Genomic DNA, 17,418 nt, shown 5'->3' with positions numbered 1-17,418 from the left:
AAGACCTTTGAACTCCTAGTCAGTAGCTAGATTAGGGAAGCTGGTTGTCTGCCCTGCAGAGATGAAACTTGCTTTCCTCTCTCCCTTTCTGAATGAGTTATCAGGCCATTGTTGACAACTTATTACTCTATGTCCCTGATTACCCTGTTGTTGCTCTTTTACCCAATCTGGGGGCTTAGGATTCTTTTTTCTTATTTTTGAATTTTGACACCTTTGTAATTTTTTCACAAATGTTTTGTCTTAGAGATCAATAAAATGTTTCTGAGGAATTGGAGTGCTATTGCCTTGTTTCAGTCTGCCACTCGGTGCGTGAGACAATGTATGCCTCTCCAGGCTTCTTAATGCATCTAACTTATGTATTAAGTTGGTGTGAAGTCTTCTTTCTTCAGTGCCATCTCCTTTATTGGCCCCCAGCCTGGGTTGGGGTCCCCAAAACTGTCACAGTGCTTGAGCTACTTTGAGTGGGTTTCTCTTCCTTGCAATACATCTGAGCTTGGCTTTGCCTCTCTTGCACCTGAGCCACCATGGAGGTCTTGCATAGGGTCTTAGCAGTTAAAGTTGAGAGGGCTGTCTAGTGCATTGGTCCTCCAAGAAGGGTCTTCAGTCCCCTGCAGGGATGTGAAAAACCATCACTCATCACAGTTTTTTTCAAATGACTTAGATTTAATCATCAGAAGCAAACTAAATGGAAACCTTACAATAGAGAAGAATTACATGTCAGTGCTTTTGCAAACTGAGCTGGGACTGAAAGGAACTGAGGACTGTCCCTCAACCTGATCCCTTCCGAACAAAGACGTCCACAGTGTTCCTAGCACTCTGGCTCAGGAAAGGGGGAGACTTTGCTGGGTTTGTGCGTTGAAGTTACTTTGCCCAGCACTCACTCCTGGCCAGCATCAGGAGCCCTGCCTTGCCAGCTCTGGTCATTGCCCTTCTTTCTGTGGTCTGAGACGATGTCATCAATCTGTAGTAGCAGAACTGCTGTCTCTACTGCTGTCTTATATGTCTGTAGCTTCAAGGGCAATGGCTCCCATATGCTCAGTTCTTTCATGTCCACCAAATTTCCATTGTGACAATAATTCCAAACATGATGCTATCAAATCATGAATGAGTAAAAGATCTAAGTGTGAGACCTTAGATCAATGAATTTTAATAAGACATATGAAAAGTTATCATTATAATCTGAAATTGTTCATTGCAACTCACCTTCTAGAAACTACTACTTTTGAGCTTTGATATAGTATCAAAGAAAAATATCCATAATTCCCTGAAAAAGACAGTCTAAAATATTCTTCTCTATTCTGACTACCTCCAGCGAAGCTGGATTTTTTTCAAGTACTTCAGCCAGAGCCACATTCAGCCACATTATCACCACACATGCAACCCAGACGGGGATATGAGAGTCCAGTTATCTTCCATTAGGTCACATATTCAAGAAAATTTATTGTTTTAAGTGAACTAACAAACTCTTTACTAGTATCTCAGTTTTAATTTCAATAAAATTAATTTTGGTAAATATTGATAGATACAAAAGATTGTTCAGGTTTCTTAATTTTTTGATTTTTTTTAGACAGAGTCTCACTCTATTGCCCCAGGCTAGAGTGCAGTGGTGTCAGCCTAGCTCATAGAAACCTCAAACTCCTGGGCTCAAGTGATCCTCCTTTCTCAGCCTCCTGAGAAGATGGGACTACAGGCATCCACCATAATGCTTGGCTAATTTTTCTGTTTTTAATAGAGATGGCATCTTGCTCTTGCTAAAGCTGGTCTCAAACTCCTGAACTTAAGTGATCCTCCTGCCTCAGCCTCCCAAACTGCTAGGATTACAGGCATGAGCCACCATACCTGGACTTGATAATTTTTAAGAATGTAAACAGGTCCCAAGGCCTATGAGTGCTAATCTGGTCCAACCACGCCCATGGTTCAAGAAAGAGTAGCTTTCACGGCATTCCTGAGCGTGGGCACCTGGTCTCAACTCAATCTTTTTCTGGAATAGGAAGCTTATTAATTTTCCAGTGATCTTACTCCATGCACTAAATTGAAATCTGCGTCCTTGTCCCCTTCTCCCCTCAATCACACTTCTAGCCTCAGCAGTCCTCCAGACATCTTCACCTGTTGGGAGGCAGCCATTGGCCTCTCCTTTCTCAGAACTGGCTGCCCAGCCCCTTGGGCTGCTTTCTCTGACTTGGTTAGGGTATCCTTCATCTTCCACTTGACCATATTTCTACCCATTCCAGGTTTTCACTGTCCCAAGGGCACTTCTTTTTATTTCTTCCAAAGTTAAGGGTATTTCTTAGATGGCTGGTATTTTTATAAACCTGAACCTAGAGTTGTTCAACATCTCTTTGGTGGTGTCACCCAGACTCAGTCATGAAGCTTTATTTGGTTACTTCTTGGTATACCTCCATAAGTATCTGTAAGCACCCTCCTCTCCTCTACTCTTCCTGATCTGCTGGCCCACAGCCTGCTCTCTCCCAGGAAGGAGAAAACTGCTCCAGTCAGGAGTGAGGCACCCCTGTGGTCTCAGCATTGCCATGATGGGGGTGGTGACGCCCATCTAGGGATTCAGGACAAAGCAAGTTCCCTGGTGGCCACATCCACCCTCTTCTCTAACCTCACCTTTGTCTGTAATGAGGATGGTGTTTTGATCTCCAGGTGTCTGCCTCCTGCATTTCTCTCTCACGTGGTCTCAATCCCCAACAAGGAGAGGAGTGTTACTTACTGGCTTCCCTCAGATTCCAGCCCTTTTTTCCCTTTAATTAAATCATAGACTTAAAATATTAATCTAAATATTTGAATTAACTAACTTCAAATGATCATAAACTCTGGAAGACATATCCTCTGTTATCAGCCTTGATCGCTGGTGGACTCCTTGGGACAGAGGCCAGGGAGTTGGTTCTCCTGTGGAAATGAGGGAAGTCTAACAAGATAGATTTGGTAAGAGGACAACTGTCCACAGAGTGGGCCAGAAGAGACCGGGGGCCAGGGGACAAGGGCTCATTGTGTGTGATGGCACAAGGCTTGTGACACATGTCCACACACAGCCAGCCAGATGGAGGCAGCTGGAATACAAATTCTTTAATATTTGACATTCAGTCCTGCCTTCTCTACTCTGCCTTTCTTACCACCTTTTATTTTCTAGAACAGTATTTTTCAACCTTTTTTTATCTCATGTCACACTTGAGCCTATAGTTAAACTTCTGCAACACATTTAAATTATGTCGATCAAAAGGAAGAGTAAAAAAAAAAAAAGGATGTATTTATTGTGCTTTGAACTTTCAAAAATAACTTAATTAGTAATCTTTAAAATTTTTTGTGGCACACCTAATATCCTTTCACAGCTCACTGCTTGAAAATCACTGTTGTAGAGTACTGGCCTGAGAACTTCTACCCTGATAAGCTATAAGGGAAACCTTCTGAATTCTTTTTTAACTTTTGTGATTCCGGAAGTTGTAGCAGCTGCAGAATCTCCTCTGTCCAGGCTGAGCCTTCTAAGCTTGATCCAAGACACTGATCTGAAAACAGTCTGTCCCTTAGATACAGAGATGGAGGGGAGATTCATGGATATTGGGCACTTTAAAAAGTATGAATATGTGAGATCAGCAGGTTGTCACTCAAGGTTGAGAAAGCAGAGTGAGAAGAGAGGGCAGTCAGGACAAACCCTATTGTACAAAAATCCAGTGAGGTGGAAATGAGGTGATGAAAGGTGGTTATGGCAACAGTGATCATAAATACATAGTAAGGGAGATTATAAATGGAATCCAGGTCCGTACTATGAAATCACTTCTTCCCCTTCATCATTTGGGGAGATCCCAGGGGCTGGCATTTAATTACCATCTGCAGTTTGTGCTCTCCCTCATCACTATTTCTCAGAAACCCTTGGTAAACTTACATGTCATTTTCTGTCAAATGAGTCTTCAAGAACAAACACCGCTCTGGCCAGGATTCTGTACTAACTGCTGAAGATGGGTTGGGGACTGTTTGAGAGGTGCATATTGGTTGCTCTGAGGTCCTGTGTGTTCTTCCTGCAAAAACTACAATGATGATTAATTGCAGTGACAGCAGCAGCCTGACATTTCCCTGGTGCTGGAGGGGTGCCAGAGGTGGTGATCTGACCTTTCAGGAGGCTGCAGCTCTTCTGAGGGGGGAATGCCCCCTGAGACTTCACTGAGCTCTCAGTGTGACTTCTCATTGCTGGGGAGAGTGATGTAAGCCCCCATACCTAATTTATTCATCTCTCCCCATTTATATTTTCCTTGTACAATTTCTTTCCAAAACCTTCAGGAAGGTTTAATGTAATTCAGAATGGGTTCAAAACTACTTTAAATTTAGAATTAAACCATTTGAAAGTACAATTTTTTATGCAATAGTAGAAAAACTTGGCTTGAGGTTGGAAGACCTAGCGGTAATTTTTATACTGTCAGACCCTGGGCCTCAGGTCAAACAAGGATAATCGTGCTTATTCTACAAAACTATGAAGGAAAATGAATCAGAGATATGTGTTTGAATGCCTTGTACATAATGGGCACATAGAGCTCTCTGAGTCCTTTCATTGCCCCCCATCTCCTGCCTTCTCATATGCACAATGAAGCCATCCCTGCTCTTGCCAGATCATCTTGTCAACACGACTTAGCCATTGTGGACGCCAAATATGCCAACAAGTGAGGAATGTGGCTTATCCTGGAGTTAGCACATTTACCGGCATGTTGTCTTCTTGCTATGGTGCTGAATTACAACTGCTGATCCTGGGCAGGGCGAGGCTGTGGCTGGAATTTGTCTCTCAGATCCTCCCCACTCCATTCTTTCATTCATCTCTTCATTTTAGTAAGTAAGGTGTTCATCCTTTCTCCTCTTAGGAAAAGAAAGTATGATGGACACCTTGACACTGAACAGGTCATAACTTAATGATCATCCTTCCCAGGGGTATCTAAATGTCTCCACCTCATTTCTAGGTTTCTCTTTTGATGTTTGCATAAATGTCGGGGCTTCTCTGGGTTCTATTCCAGGTACCCATACCATCTCCCAGGGTGAACATGTATGGAGAATCAGAGATCCTTGTGATCTGAGCTCCCCAAATCACCTGCAGCCTCATCTTTCTCTGAGCACCCACTAGTAGATACCCAACTGCCTCCAGGCAACTCTACTTGGGTATCCCCAGCCTGGCAGAATCGATGTGTTCAAGCCACACCCCATCACCTCCATCATGTCTACCTGGACTTTTATCTCCTCCTGTGGTGCCATCTCCCCAGGCTCTATGCCAGAAACCCAGACACCATCTTGCTCTTTCCTGTCTTATTTCTTACAACCAATCACCAAGTTTTATCCATTCTACCTTCTAAATGTCTTGAATTGTGTTCCCCTCTCTCTATCTCTACCCACAACACCCTACACAACTTTATCTCTCACTCACCTGGATATCACTATGAGGCCCAGTCTCATCCCTTCCTGTCCAGACAATTCAAAACATAACCGAAGCAATTTTCCACCAGACTTTCTATTTCTTTATCTGTTTGTACTGCATTTCTGGAGCATTCCTCAGCCTGGTCCTTTACCTTTATGCATGGGTTCACTGTATTAGTTTATTTCCAATATATCCGTTTTTCTTACCCAAAAGTCCTGAAGTATTTTCTCTTCCTTTTATTCTAAGATAATTTAAACATATTGCTTTCCATTTAGCACTGTTATTCAATTTGAGGCAACTTTGTATGCTGATTTTGTCCCTCATGAACTGACTGTTGTGAAACCATTTGTTGAAAAAACTATTCTTTCCCCAATTAAATTACTGTGGCACCTTAGATGAAAATAATTTATATACATACACACACACATACATACAACAATACACTTCATCACTCCCACCCCCACTTTTTTTTTTGGCTGAGGCTGGGTTTGAACCCACCACCTCTGGCATATGGGGCTAATGCCCTACTCCTTTGAACCACAGGCACCGCCCCCCCCCCATTTTTGACTAAGTTTGTCAAACAATTTTCTTCTACATATAAGCCCCACATTTTGTTATTTTCTGAGCGTTTTCTTTTGAGAAAGTTTTAAAAAGAGAGAAAATAATATATTTGCTCACATATCTACCTTTTCTGGTGTTTTCCATTCCTTTTTAATGAGCTGAGTTTACCTCTGGAATCACTTTTTTGTAAGTGATTCGAAAGAACTTCTTTTGATATTTCTTATAGTATAAGTCTGCTGGGAATGAATTATATCAGCTTTGTTCATCTGTGTTATTGAGCGTCTGTATTTTGTTGTCTTCCTTTAAAGAGTATTGAATTCTGCTTTGGCAAGTAGTTAAGTTACCCATAGTTCAGCTTGATAAAATAATCCTCAAAAGAGGAGATTGTTTTTCAGTGTTGTTACTGTGGGTCTAGAGTGGCCTGCATGCCAGGGTTTTGTTTAGTCTTACTAACTGACATGACCAATCTTTGGTCACTGTGGAGTATCCCAAGTGTTCTGTGATCCCTCTCCATTTTGGCTGGTCAAAGAGAAAATGTCTCTAAGCTCGGTGCAAAGTCTGGGAGTTTTTCAGTTTATAACTCCACTCTCTGCACAGCACCTTTTATGTGCACCCTTACTACTTAGCAAAAGATTCAGTTGAGCTCTTTGAATTTGTACTCCCTGCTCTCCAGTTCTCTGTTCTGAAAACCCTAGCTACTTTGTCCTCCTCATATCCGGGGGCTAGCTCCCTGGTTCATAGGTCCCTCTCCCTGGTCCACAGTTTGAAGAAATGTCTCCAAGCAGAAAACCAGGGAGGTTGGTTGTGCCTCCTCAGTTATCCCTTTCTCTTGGGGAGCACAGTCTCATGCTGGTTGGTGTCCACTGTCTGGAAACAATTTTCTCCCATATTGTGTCTGGTTTTCTAGTTATTTATGATGGAAGAGTTTGTCTGGCACCAGTGACTTAAGCATACATGGAAACAAAGTTACCTGTAACATCTTCTAAAGTAGGAGCCATGGCTCGACCATTGTCTTTATTGCCCCATTTCCAAGGACAAAGAAAGATATGATATTCTCCCCATGCAAAGCACAATGTCAGACATCTTGGGGCAAATACTTGTGAATTAGTTGTGATGTGTAAACATATAAATGTGCAAAATAATTTCTTTGAACATTAAAATTGTACTAAGATCCTTAAGACAATTATAGGATAAGCATCTCTAGGTTAACAGAGCCAACTTCTTGACACTGCTCTTTAGTTTTAATTTCTATTACATTTTTTTCTTAAAGTTTTTTTGTTATTGTTGTTTTGTTTGTTTTGTGGGGCATGTGCATTTGCTTGTGATGGAATTTCAGTTGTGTACCAGTGCAGTACACCTTCTACACTAACTCTGTGCAATAACAAGTATTTGGCTGAAGCCGGCCACCCCACCCTCACCACACCTGGGACTTTTGCCCACAGCAGGGGAGGTAAACTTGTTTGCCATCCAGTTTGGGTCACTCTGTAACCGAGGTTTTGATGACACACAGGTTGCCACCCAGTGCTTATTTACTGATCAAATTCTGTCCCATATTTTTCTCTCCCTTGAGTTTTTGCTCTGGTTTTTCCATTTTGTTTTGTTTTGGTTTGGGTTGGTTTGGTTTCCCTGTTTGGTCAATTGGATTTTGGGTTTTGTTTTTTGGCTTCCAATAACACTTTCCATTGTTCCATTGTACTGCCTATAGTTTGAAGTTAACAAGCTTTGGGGTTGGCTGCATTTATTTATTTGCTGATGTTGTACCTCAGCTCTATCTCACCGGAGCTCATCATAGAGAAAAGATGGTGGTTTTCTGCCATCCACTCATGGAAACTTTCTTCCTCCCATAATCTTGTTGAGTGACCCTCTGGACACCAGAGCCCAGCTCCCCAGTTCTGCCCTCGGGTTCAGATCTCCTCCCAACACAGGCTCTAATTGGGCCTGAGCATTGTCTTTCCTTTCCAAATTCCCTCGCCTCCTCCCCAGCAAGCTGAATTATTCTCTAAGCCGGTTGTTCCAAGCTGCAATCTCACCCTCAGAAAAACAGCCTGATCATACAGAATGCTGACTAATCCCAACCCTCCAGCATTCTGAGTTCCTTAGGAGGGGGAGGGCCAGCGAACAAGACACCCAAGGAAGGGTTCCCAGCCCGGGTTTCAGGCAAGGAATGAAAAAGCTAAAAAGTCATTTGGGGGACTGCTTAACTGAAGCTCCTCTGTTCCCTCTTTCTATGCCTATTGTTTATCTCCCTGGGGCCGAATTCGGAGAACTGAACCCACAAAGTTTACCGAAAGACAAGTGACGTCTAGGAATGAATGTAGCAATTCTACAAAACAGTAACCCTGGAAATGGCTATTTCATCATTCTAAAAATTTTGCCATTCTCATTTGGTATGGAGTTGATAATATCAATTAACAGGCTTTACATCCTCCCTTTTCCTGAGGAGGGAGCTGGGGTGAGGAGTTTGTCTGCACAGCATAGCTTGGGAGGCTTTAATAATTGTTGTTTAAATAATCTCCCAACTATTTGAATGCTACTGTCTTTGGGGAAATTGAAAGGCTTTTGTCTCCTTGGCAGTAGTAATTGAATGTGCAGCAACAGGGTATGAATGAATAAAGTCTTCAACTGTGGGCTCTTTGCATTTTTGCCGTCACCAGGAATTTTGATGAAGAAAACAAAAGCTGATCCAGAAAAAATTTTTTTTTCCTCAAAGCTTCGTATAAATGATTCATTTCACTCAAATCCATAGTCAGTGGTATTTAATCAGAGTCCTTTTCATCAAGATGTTTGACAATTAATCTTGGGCCAACTAAACATTCAGTTGATTTAGATGTTAGACGTTCATGAAGTTGAAGCCAATTCATTAAAAACAGAACAAATTTTAGCCAATGTATTTTTTTCTCTGAAATCCCCCAAAGATATTTATTTTGATTTTCCCTCAATACCAGGGGCTGGTGACTAATTGAGCTGCTTAGGGTTGTAAGGAAGCATTTGTCTTCTGGAATTTTCTTTTATTTTCAAAGCATCTGAAAGCTCATGGCTCTTTTTCATGCTGTGCAATATGTGACTTGCTCCATATAAAAAGCAACTCATGTAAGAAATCAAAATGCTCAGTATAATCAACATGAGCTGCTTCTATGTGGGACCTTAAAAGAGAGAGAACTGCTAATTGCATCCACAGTTGATCTTGAACTTGACAATGCAGGTCTGGGTGTGGGAGGGTGAGAGGACAGCTGGTGAAAGGGAAGCCCGTGATGTGCACAGAGGACATTAATGTTAAAATTATACCAGGCCCCCATCCTTTCAATGAGTTGTCTTGTTGCTTCTTATTAATGCACATGGATGATCTTATCTTTTCCCCAGATTCCAACGTTGCTGTCCTTATGCTATTCAAAGTATCTGAGCCCTTCCAGATGCCAGTCCCTGTGGGTGCAAGACAGGAAATGCAAGGTGGTTTAGGCCCAAGTACAAAAATGTGAACTCTAACAGAGAATACTCTGTGGGATGGCCCCCATTATTTTTATACTATTTCAGACGAGGTATTGAATCACGAGTGGCCCATCTTTGTGGAAATTTTGGTGTATCGAGACACTTTGTGTCTTAAATGACTTTGGGTATGATTGAACTAATTTAAGCCTTGCATAAATTTATTAAGACGATTGTGAGACATGTCTCCTTTCATGCAAGTCAGGAAAGGCATGAGCAGGGTGGTCTCAACCAGACCTTCAGGCTGCCTGTCCTTCATCTCTCTGTGACTTACTTCTCCCTCCCTGCAGGCTGTTTTCTCCACATGGTGCCAACACAGCCACCAACAGGCCCTGGGCTCTTTGTATGCAGCTTCAGACACATTGAGTGATGCCATAGCTGACAGAGGGAAGGGACTTGGATAGGCTGTCTGTCTACTCTTTTTATTTTTATTTTTTTATCCGCCTTCCCACCCCATCTGTCCACTCTTGGGTCCCTCTCCTGAGGCTGGGAGCCAGTCACCTGGGAGAGGGAAGCACATGTTTGGGACAGAGGGAGTTACTGGTAGAAACAGATGGAAGGGGGTGTGTCCACGTGCAAGGGCAAAGGTGACAAAGCTGCTCTGCACCACCTGTGTATCTTACCCCAGGTCCTTAATCCAGTTCTGGTTGATCATAGATTTTCTAAGCTCTTTTATCCAATGTCATTCCAATATGGTCATCACTTAATGGTTTAAACCCCCCAAACAGCAGGTAATATTCTAACCCACCTAAAAATTTCTCCAACTGTGGAAAGAGAAACAGAACTTTGTGGATCTGTGGTTTCCCATCATCCTCTAAAGCAAGAGCGTAGTAAAGAGCGTGATTAAACAAGACTGTACGTTTGCTGAGGGCTGTGGTCATATCTTGTTCATCTTGGGTTCCCTAGATGAGTGCCTCACACACAAAGGTATTCTATAAATGCTTACTGTTAATTTTTTTTGGGGGGGAGGGGTGTTCTACCAATATTAAGAGCAGGAAATTAAAAGCAACTGCTATGAACCCAGTGTCCATGGTAGAAATAGGAGCAAGTGGATCAATGCTGGACCAAAGATGGACTTAACAAAGTGCCTGTGTGGCCTGACTGCACAGACCTCCCTATGCTATGGGGCTAGAGCACCTCAGACAGGTGAGGGCCTGGTAGCACCTCTGTTGGGGGCTGAACACAGTGGAACTTTCCCAGACATCTGGATCCACGAGCACACTCAGTGGACCCAGCATCTGCAGGAGGCTGGAATGTGTTTATGGCTTGACATGCTGTGCAACTCTTAGAATTTTATTGAGTTCCTTTGGTCTAAAGTTCTTATGATGTTATATCAAACTATATATTATTACACAAAAAAGTAATTTTAAGATATGAAAAGATTGCTGCTCTTACACAAGTAAGGTGGTACCCTAACAGCAAAATTTGCCATATCCTAGAAGCCAGAGGTGCCTGTACTAGCGCTGTGTAGTATAGTTTCAGACACCTAGAAAATACCTTAGTCCCCAATGACACACGGACTTCGGCATTCTGCTGCAAGCTGCAGCTGAAGCTCCCCAGTGTGTCCACACCTGCTCTTCGCCCAGACCCCTCACTGGCCCACACAGGCTCAGGTCCTTCCTTCATTTGTTTGCCAAACACTTCCTCCTCCTGTTGATTTCCTTTCCTCTTTGCTGAGCACCATCCTTTTTCTCTCCAGGTCTTCCCAGATGTTCTCTGGGCCCTCCTCTCTGCCTGTACATCTGCTTCCCAGGACTCTGCCTCATGGGACCGCTCAGGAACCCCCAGTCTCACTCCATGGTGGTGCTCAGATGAGAAAGGGTGCTTCTTGGGCACCTATGGCTGTGCGACGAATCCCCCAAACCAGCTGTGTGAGTAATGAGGATAACTAGTGATTTCTCACCATTTCACTGAGTTGGGCAGCTCAGCTGGACTTGGCCAAGCAGTGTCAATCATCTGGGAGCTTGGCAGGGTCGGACATACCATGATGCCTCACCCCACAGGGGCACTCTTGGGCAGGGCACTTGAGCTTCTCACAGCAAAGAGGGGGCTACCAGGTCTGGGTTGGGAGGTCCCAGAATGTCACTCTGACTACACCCTCCTGGCAAGCAAATGTTTTCCTTAATAGACCAACTAGTAAATATTTTAGCTTTGAGGTCCTTATTTCAAAATAAAATATTTTACTACAAAAATATTTTAGGTGTGAGTGACTGTCACAGCTACTCAGTTCTGCAGTTGTAGCATGAAATGCCCACAGATGGCAATACATGACTGTGTTCTAATAAAACTTTATTTACAGAAACAGACAGCAGCTGGGCTTCAGCAGTGGGTCCTGGTTTGCTGACCATTGCTATTGGTCAGAATAGTGCCAAGGGCAGCCCAGGTTGCAGGGCAGGATGGCATGTGTCTCTGCAGGCCCAGTCGGCACTGTGTGAGGGCCTGGGTCTCACAGGCTAGTGGCCAAAGGGCAGAGAGGCCAGTAAGGACCAGAGAGACAGGATTCTTCTAAACTCACTACATACATGAAGGTGGTCTGGGAGGAGGGAGAGCTGAGGTGTGGGTGTCCTCAGTAGCTAAGCTCTGTTCAGGGCACTGGAAAAGGCCCCTCACCACAAAGTCCACATCTGCAGGGGGCAGTCCCTGCTGGCAAGTGGGACTCTGTACCCTCCCACAGCTTCTCCCCCGCCAAACCTACAGACAACAGCGTGGCCTGCCCCTTATATTCTGCTAGTCATGATGATGATCTGCTTTGCTCTGGGGGGAATACAAATCAAGAAGACTGAAGCTCTCTCATGCAATCCTTTTGTGAATTTATATCAATATGGCTAATGTCATTAGGGATAGACATATTGAAGGGGAAAATGAAGGAAAGGAAGTAAAAAAATCAGTAAAAACAAGGAGTAGAGAAAGGGATCTGCCAAAGCCATACTAAGGCATCCAGGGATATTCTGGAACCCTTGGGGAAGCGGGGGAAGACTGCATGTCCTGGAATACAGAATATGTCCCACTTGTCTTCTTGCCATGTCTAGGTGCATGGTGCAGAGGCCAGTGTGAAGAAGCAAGTTTGATACTGTGAACTGCAGCTCACAACTCAGGAATGGGACTAGTAGCTGCTAATGGGTTATCTCATGGGGACACCCCATTAGCCCACCAGGGGATGGAGGCTCTGTGCATGGGGCTTGGCATCCAGCCTCACAACAACCCCGGAGTGGGACTCAGGACCCTCCTGGAGGGCATGTCCAGTAATCCTCAGGGAAAAGTTGAAAATGTCACAGAGAATGGGGAACACAGGAAGTCATCTTGAATGAGTGACATAAATATGGTCTCAGGGTTGTCACCAAGACTGGAATATGGCAAAGGGAGAGACCAGCTAATGCAAGGTTCAGAGGTGACAAAGGGCTATTAGGATGATGGGTTAGGTGGAGAGGGTTAGGCTTACTCCAGAAAACACTGCCAGATGAAAGAGAATGGACACCAGCCTGCTGTAAGGAAGAACTTTCTGGGTTTTTTAGAGTCCCACTCTATTGCCCTGGGTAGAGTGCTAGGGCATCATAGCTCACAGCAACCTCAAACTCCTGGGCTAGAACTCCGGAGCTCAAGGGAGCCACCTGCCTCGGCCTTCCAGAGCACTAAGATTACAGGCTTGAGCCACCATGCCCAGCCAGGAAGAACTTTCTTAGGATTATAGGAAGGTTCCATGATGGGATTGCCTTTTCCCTGGACGGGCAAGTCCTTGACATCAAGAGTGTGCATGCGGAGGTGGATGGTTCCTGTACTGGTTATAAGGGCCTATTAAGGTCACTCTTGCTCCTTTCAGGAGCTGGCACACTTTTCTGTGAGGTGGCTTCCCCCACTAAACTGTCAGCTCTTTGAAGACAGGGACTCATTGGCTTCTGTGTTCCTTGTGCCTCTCCTAATGCTTGGCACAAACTACCTATCCAATACACATTGGGTAAATGAATAAATGGCCTCACAATCCTCGTTATCACTGTAGAGGTTAAAATATGTAGAAAAACAAAACCTACCATAAGATCCAACACCTGCCCTTCTAGGGATCTACCTAAGAGACATGACAACACACCCACACAAAGACATGACTACAAATGTGATAGAGACTTTATTTCTAATGGTCCCAAAAATGGAAACAGCACACATATGCATTAACTGGTGAAGAAACGAACAACCTGCCCTCTCCCCGTACAGCAGAATCACCAACAAAAATCACCAATAAAAAGGAACACAATACACATAGCAGCGTGGATGCACATGAAAACCTTCTGCTAAATGAAAGAAGCCAGACACGGAAGGGTCTGTATTTTATGACTCCACTTATGTGAAATTCTGGAAAAGTTAGAACTATATCAATAGAAAGTAGGTCCCTAATGGAGTGGGGAATGGCACAAAGGGAAATGAGGACTGTCTGGAGTGACATGTTCTATGCTGATTGTGTGGTGATCGTACAGCTGCAGATGTTAGTTAAAACTCGTTGAATGACACAATTTAAATACCTCACAATAGAAAACGTAGCTGTGACTAGACTTTGTTTTTGAGCTGAGATAGTTGGGAAAAGTTCTATTCACATAACTCAGCCAATTAATTGCATGATGGAGAGTGGAGCCCCAAAAAACCCTCTATGGCATGGGTCCCCTCTCTTGTGACAGGTGCCCAGGGTCTATCTGGACAGAGGGAAGAGGGGTAACTGTGTTTATCTACAATGGTTGCAGGGGGCCATCGTGTGGCTGTGCCCTGCGACCCTGGGGTTCCCCACTCCTGGGACTCTCAAAGTGAGATAAGACAAATGGGAAGGGGCTCTGAGAGACCTCTGTGACAAACCCCTCAACCCCTGCCGCTGGAATTTCCCCAGCCATTTGGGATACTCCACCCATTCCTGTACCCCCAGGCTCCTCTCCAAGGATGAGGAATACCAGTTAGGTGGTAAACAATGACTCAGGAACATCCATCCAAAGCTGGAGGCTCTATCCAACACATTACGGATGAAAAATGACTTAAAAATAGCCCCCCTCCCTGCCATACAACACCCGCACAGTTGGGAGGAAACCGAGCAAAGACCGACTCTCATTAAGGAAATACCTGAAGTATTTCAAGCCAGTTTGCGAATATGATATGAATGGCATTATAACCACCAAACAGGAAAGAAATTTCCTGTGTAAATATCCTAGATGAGACCAGGATCTTGAGCAGAGTCTCAAGGTGAAGAGATGTGTTTTAGCAGAGAGGGATGACTGCTCCCAGTAACCGTGAGTTTCAGACAATGAACTCTGTAAGGTACTTTGTCAATTATCAATCACTTTTATAAATCTCTATCAGTCTTGTTTCTAATAATAGCACCCTTGATTGGTTCTACTCCTTACAATGCAAGCTCTGGGACAGCTTACAAAGAGTTCACAAAATCTAATTACAGTTGCTGTCCCACAGAGCTAAAAACTTTGTCTCCACAGAGTTTGGGTGCTGCTTGCGCAACTAGGACAGAGAACGGGGGCTCACACCCTCCTCTCACAGCACCCAGCATGGCTTGTCCCTCCAAGCACCCGAGAGGCAGACTGGGTCTTGGGAGTGGAGAGTAAGAGCTCAGGAGGGGTAGAAAGTCAAAAAACAGCCACCAGTGGAAATCTCTGATGGCAATCACAACTTGCAGCCCTCAAATTCCCTATCTGTGAATGGGGCTCTTTTCCCACCCATTTTGGGAGATCTAGAAGGAGGTTAGGGAACTGGCAATCTCAGAGCACTGTTTACACCACACGATTTAGTTGACCAGGGGCAGCCACTGTGCCTAATGGGACCCGAGACAACTGCCAAGTGATGTCACAATTGCTGCTTTTTCCTGCCCTCAATGAATAGTGGCCATTTTATTGTTAAACCTCATCAGATTTTTATTTAAATAAAGTGTCTTGGTGATATATGCCTTAAGGAAGGACTGACTCTGATGCTGATGTGGGCTGGGGGGGAGCTACTGTGAGCTACCTTTCACTCTTCCCAAGGGCGGTCCTACGCATTTACATCTGCACGTGAGGGTGCATTTACACCGTCACCTTAAAATTCTGTGCACAATCAATATAAATATATAAACAACAACACAAATAAGACATAAATATTAACAATAACACCAAAAAAGGAAATTTTAAAAAACAAAAACTTAATGAAAAGCAAGAACATTTCTGGGGAGCTGTGTGGGCTGCCGTGGGTATAGTCTGTACTCAGATGAAGAATAAGAGCTAATTCCTGACCCTGAATTGAGCCGAGGAGCACCGCAGCCACAGTGCTCCAAGGCCATCACTGTCACTATAAGATCCCTATCCAACCTGTCAAAAGCCACAGGGACTGTTTCTGTCATGTATAGGTAAGAAATCACTTAGGTGTGGTGGAGCTTATGGACCCTGTGGACCCTTTGGCCTTTGCCTGCCCCATTGGTGCTTGGTCTGGCCTTGCCCAGTTCCTGACTAACAGACTGTGGCCTGCGGTATCACAGGACCCACCTTTGACAGCAGGTACCTGGCTGTTGGTGATGGTACCTAAAGTGTTACCACTTGTGGAGCTATGAACTCCTGTGATGAACCTCTGATTTATGTCCGGTTCATTATGCTCCTTCTTTGAGTTTTATATTAAGAAGTCCACAGTGGGCCTCTACCACCCAGGGCAAAGGAAGATGTGAGTGAGAGCTTCTTAATGTGGCCATCTATGTTACTCTCCAACCATGGCTGGCTGTCTGGACAATGTCTTCATAGTCTCCTCGGAGTTGCAGTAACTTTTTGGTTAAAATGCTGAAAATTAAAGTTTGAAAGAGACTGAAAACTGGCATCATTCAATGTGTTCATCTGTTTTAGTAAGATCATCACATTTTACCAAAGGGCCCTTGTGGATAAGGTGGCCATTTCTCCAGAACTTCTTTGGCTGTCTCCAGGTTCTCTGGCTGGGGGACTCACATTCCTACTTACTAAGGTCCATGGCCTCTGTGGTGTCCTGTGTGCAGTCACTAAGGGGCCACATCTATCCAGAGGATTCTGGGCGCAGTTATGAAGGGGCCACACCCTGGTAGAGTCCTGAGCACAGTCACTCAGGGGCCACATCTGCCTGTGGGTCCTGGCATCTCTGTGCTAGCTGTGCTCACAGACCCCTTCTGTGAACGAAAGCCTTACATAATAAGGACTTTGTGCCTCTCACTGTTTTTTTTAGACTAAAAGGAAATTTTTTTCCCTTTCCCTGACTTTGGCTTCATTTAGTTATTTCAAATGGCAAAAGTTATTAAAATTCCAACATGGAAACTTGCTTAATAAACAGGAAAGGAGTTTTGAAGACCCACCACTGAGCAGGAATGTTAACCCTGTGATTGCTGGGGCACTGGTTTAGACAGATTTAGGGTTGGCCTTGGGCAGGGCTGTCTGTATGTTCCTGGATGCTGCTGTGAGCTGTTATTGGATGCATCATACACTTTCCTTATATCAAACTTTAAAAGCAAAAACAGGGTCGTATGAAATGATGCCATTTATACAAGATCGGCATAATCACAGATTCACTTTCAGAAGAAAACATTTATTCATTCATCAACTATTTATGGAGTGTTTAGTTCTATGAGGTAATTCAAAGAGAACAAACAAATTGAGATGCCAACATCTTAGAATCCAAAAGAGGAAAGAGAAATAAGGCATACACATAAATGTAAGGCAGAGTAGAAAACATTCAGAGGGGGAGGAAGGTTTGCAGGAATTCAAAAGTAATTATACCTCTGGCCCAAAAAGAGAAGTAGGAAAGACCCCTGGTGGAGGTAGCACCAGTACATGACCTTGACAGGTGGGCAGGTGTTGCAGAGTAAAGATGCGTACAAATTATTTGGCATTCTCTCCTTGAGAAATGGGATCTATATCCTCCTCCTGAATGCCTGTGGGTTTTGTAACTGCTTCGATCAATAGACTACAGTGGCATTGATTTGTATCAGTTACCAAGATAAGACTTTAAGATATAGG

General features: G+C 44.0%; 1 pseudogene; it reads right to left on the bottom strand.

Annotated features, from left to right (window-relative positions):
* Nucleotides 1–6,954, bottom strand: part of LOC100955348 — a 40,665-nt pseudogene extending 33,711 nt beyond the window's left edge.
* Between the last annotated feature and the right edge of the window lie 10,464 nt (nucleotides 6,955–17,418).

The sequence above is a fragment of the Otolemur garnettii genome, unplaced genomic scaffold, assembly GCF_000181295.1.
Source record: "Otolemur garnettii isolate 467f Iridium unplaced genomic scaffold, OtoGar3 scaffold00079, whole genome shotgun sequence".
Taxonomy (NCBI): Eukaryota; Metazoa; Chordata; class Mammalia; order Primates; family Galagidae; genus Otolemur; species Otolemur garnettii.
Note: the sequence above shows the minus strand (reverse complement) of the source record. Positions and strands in the feature narration are given on the sequence as shown.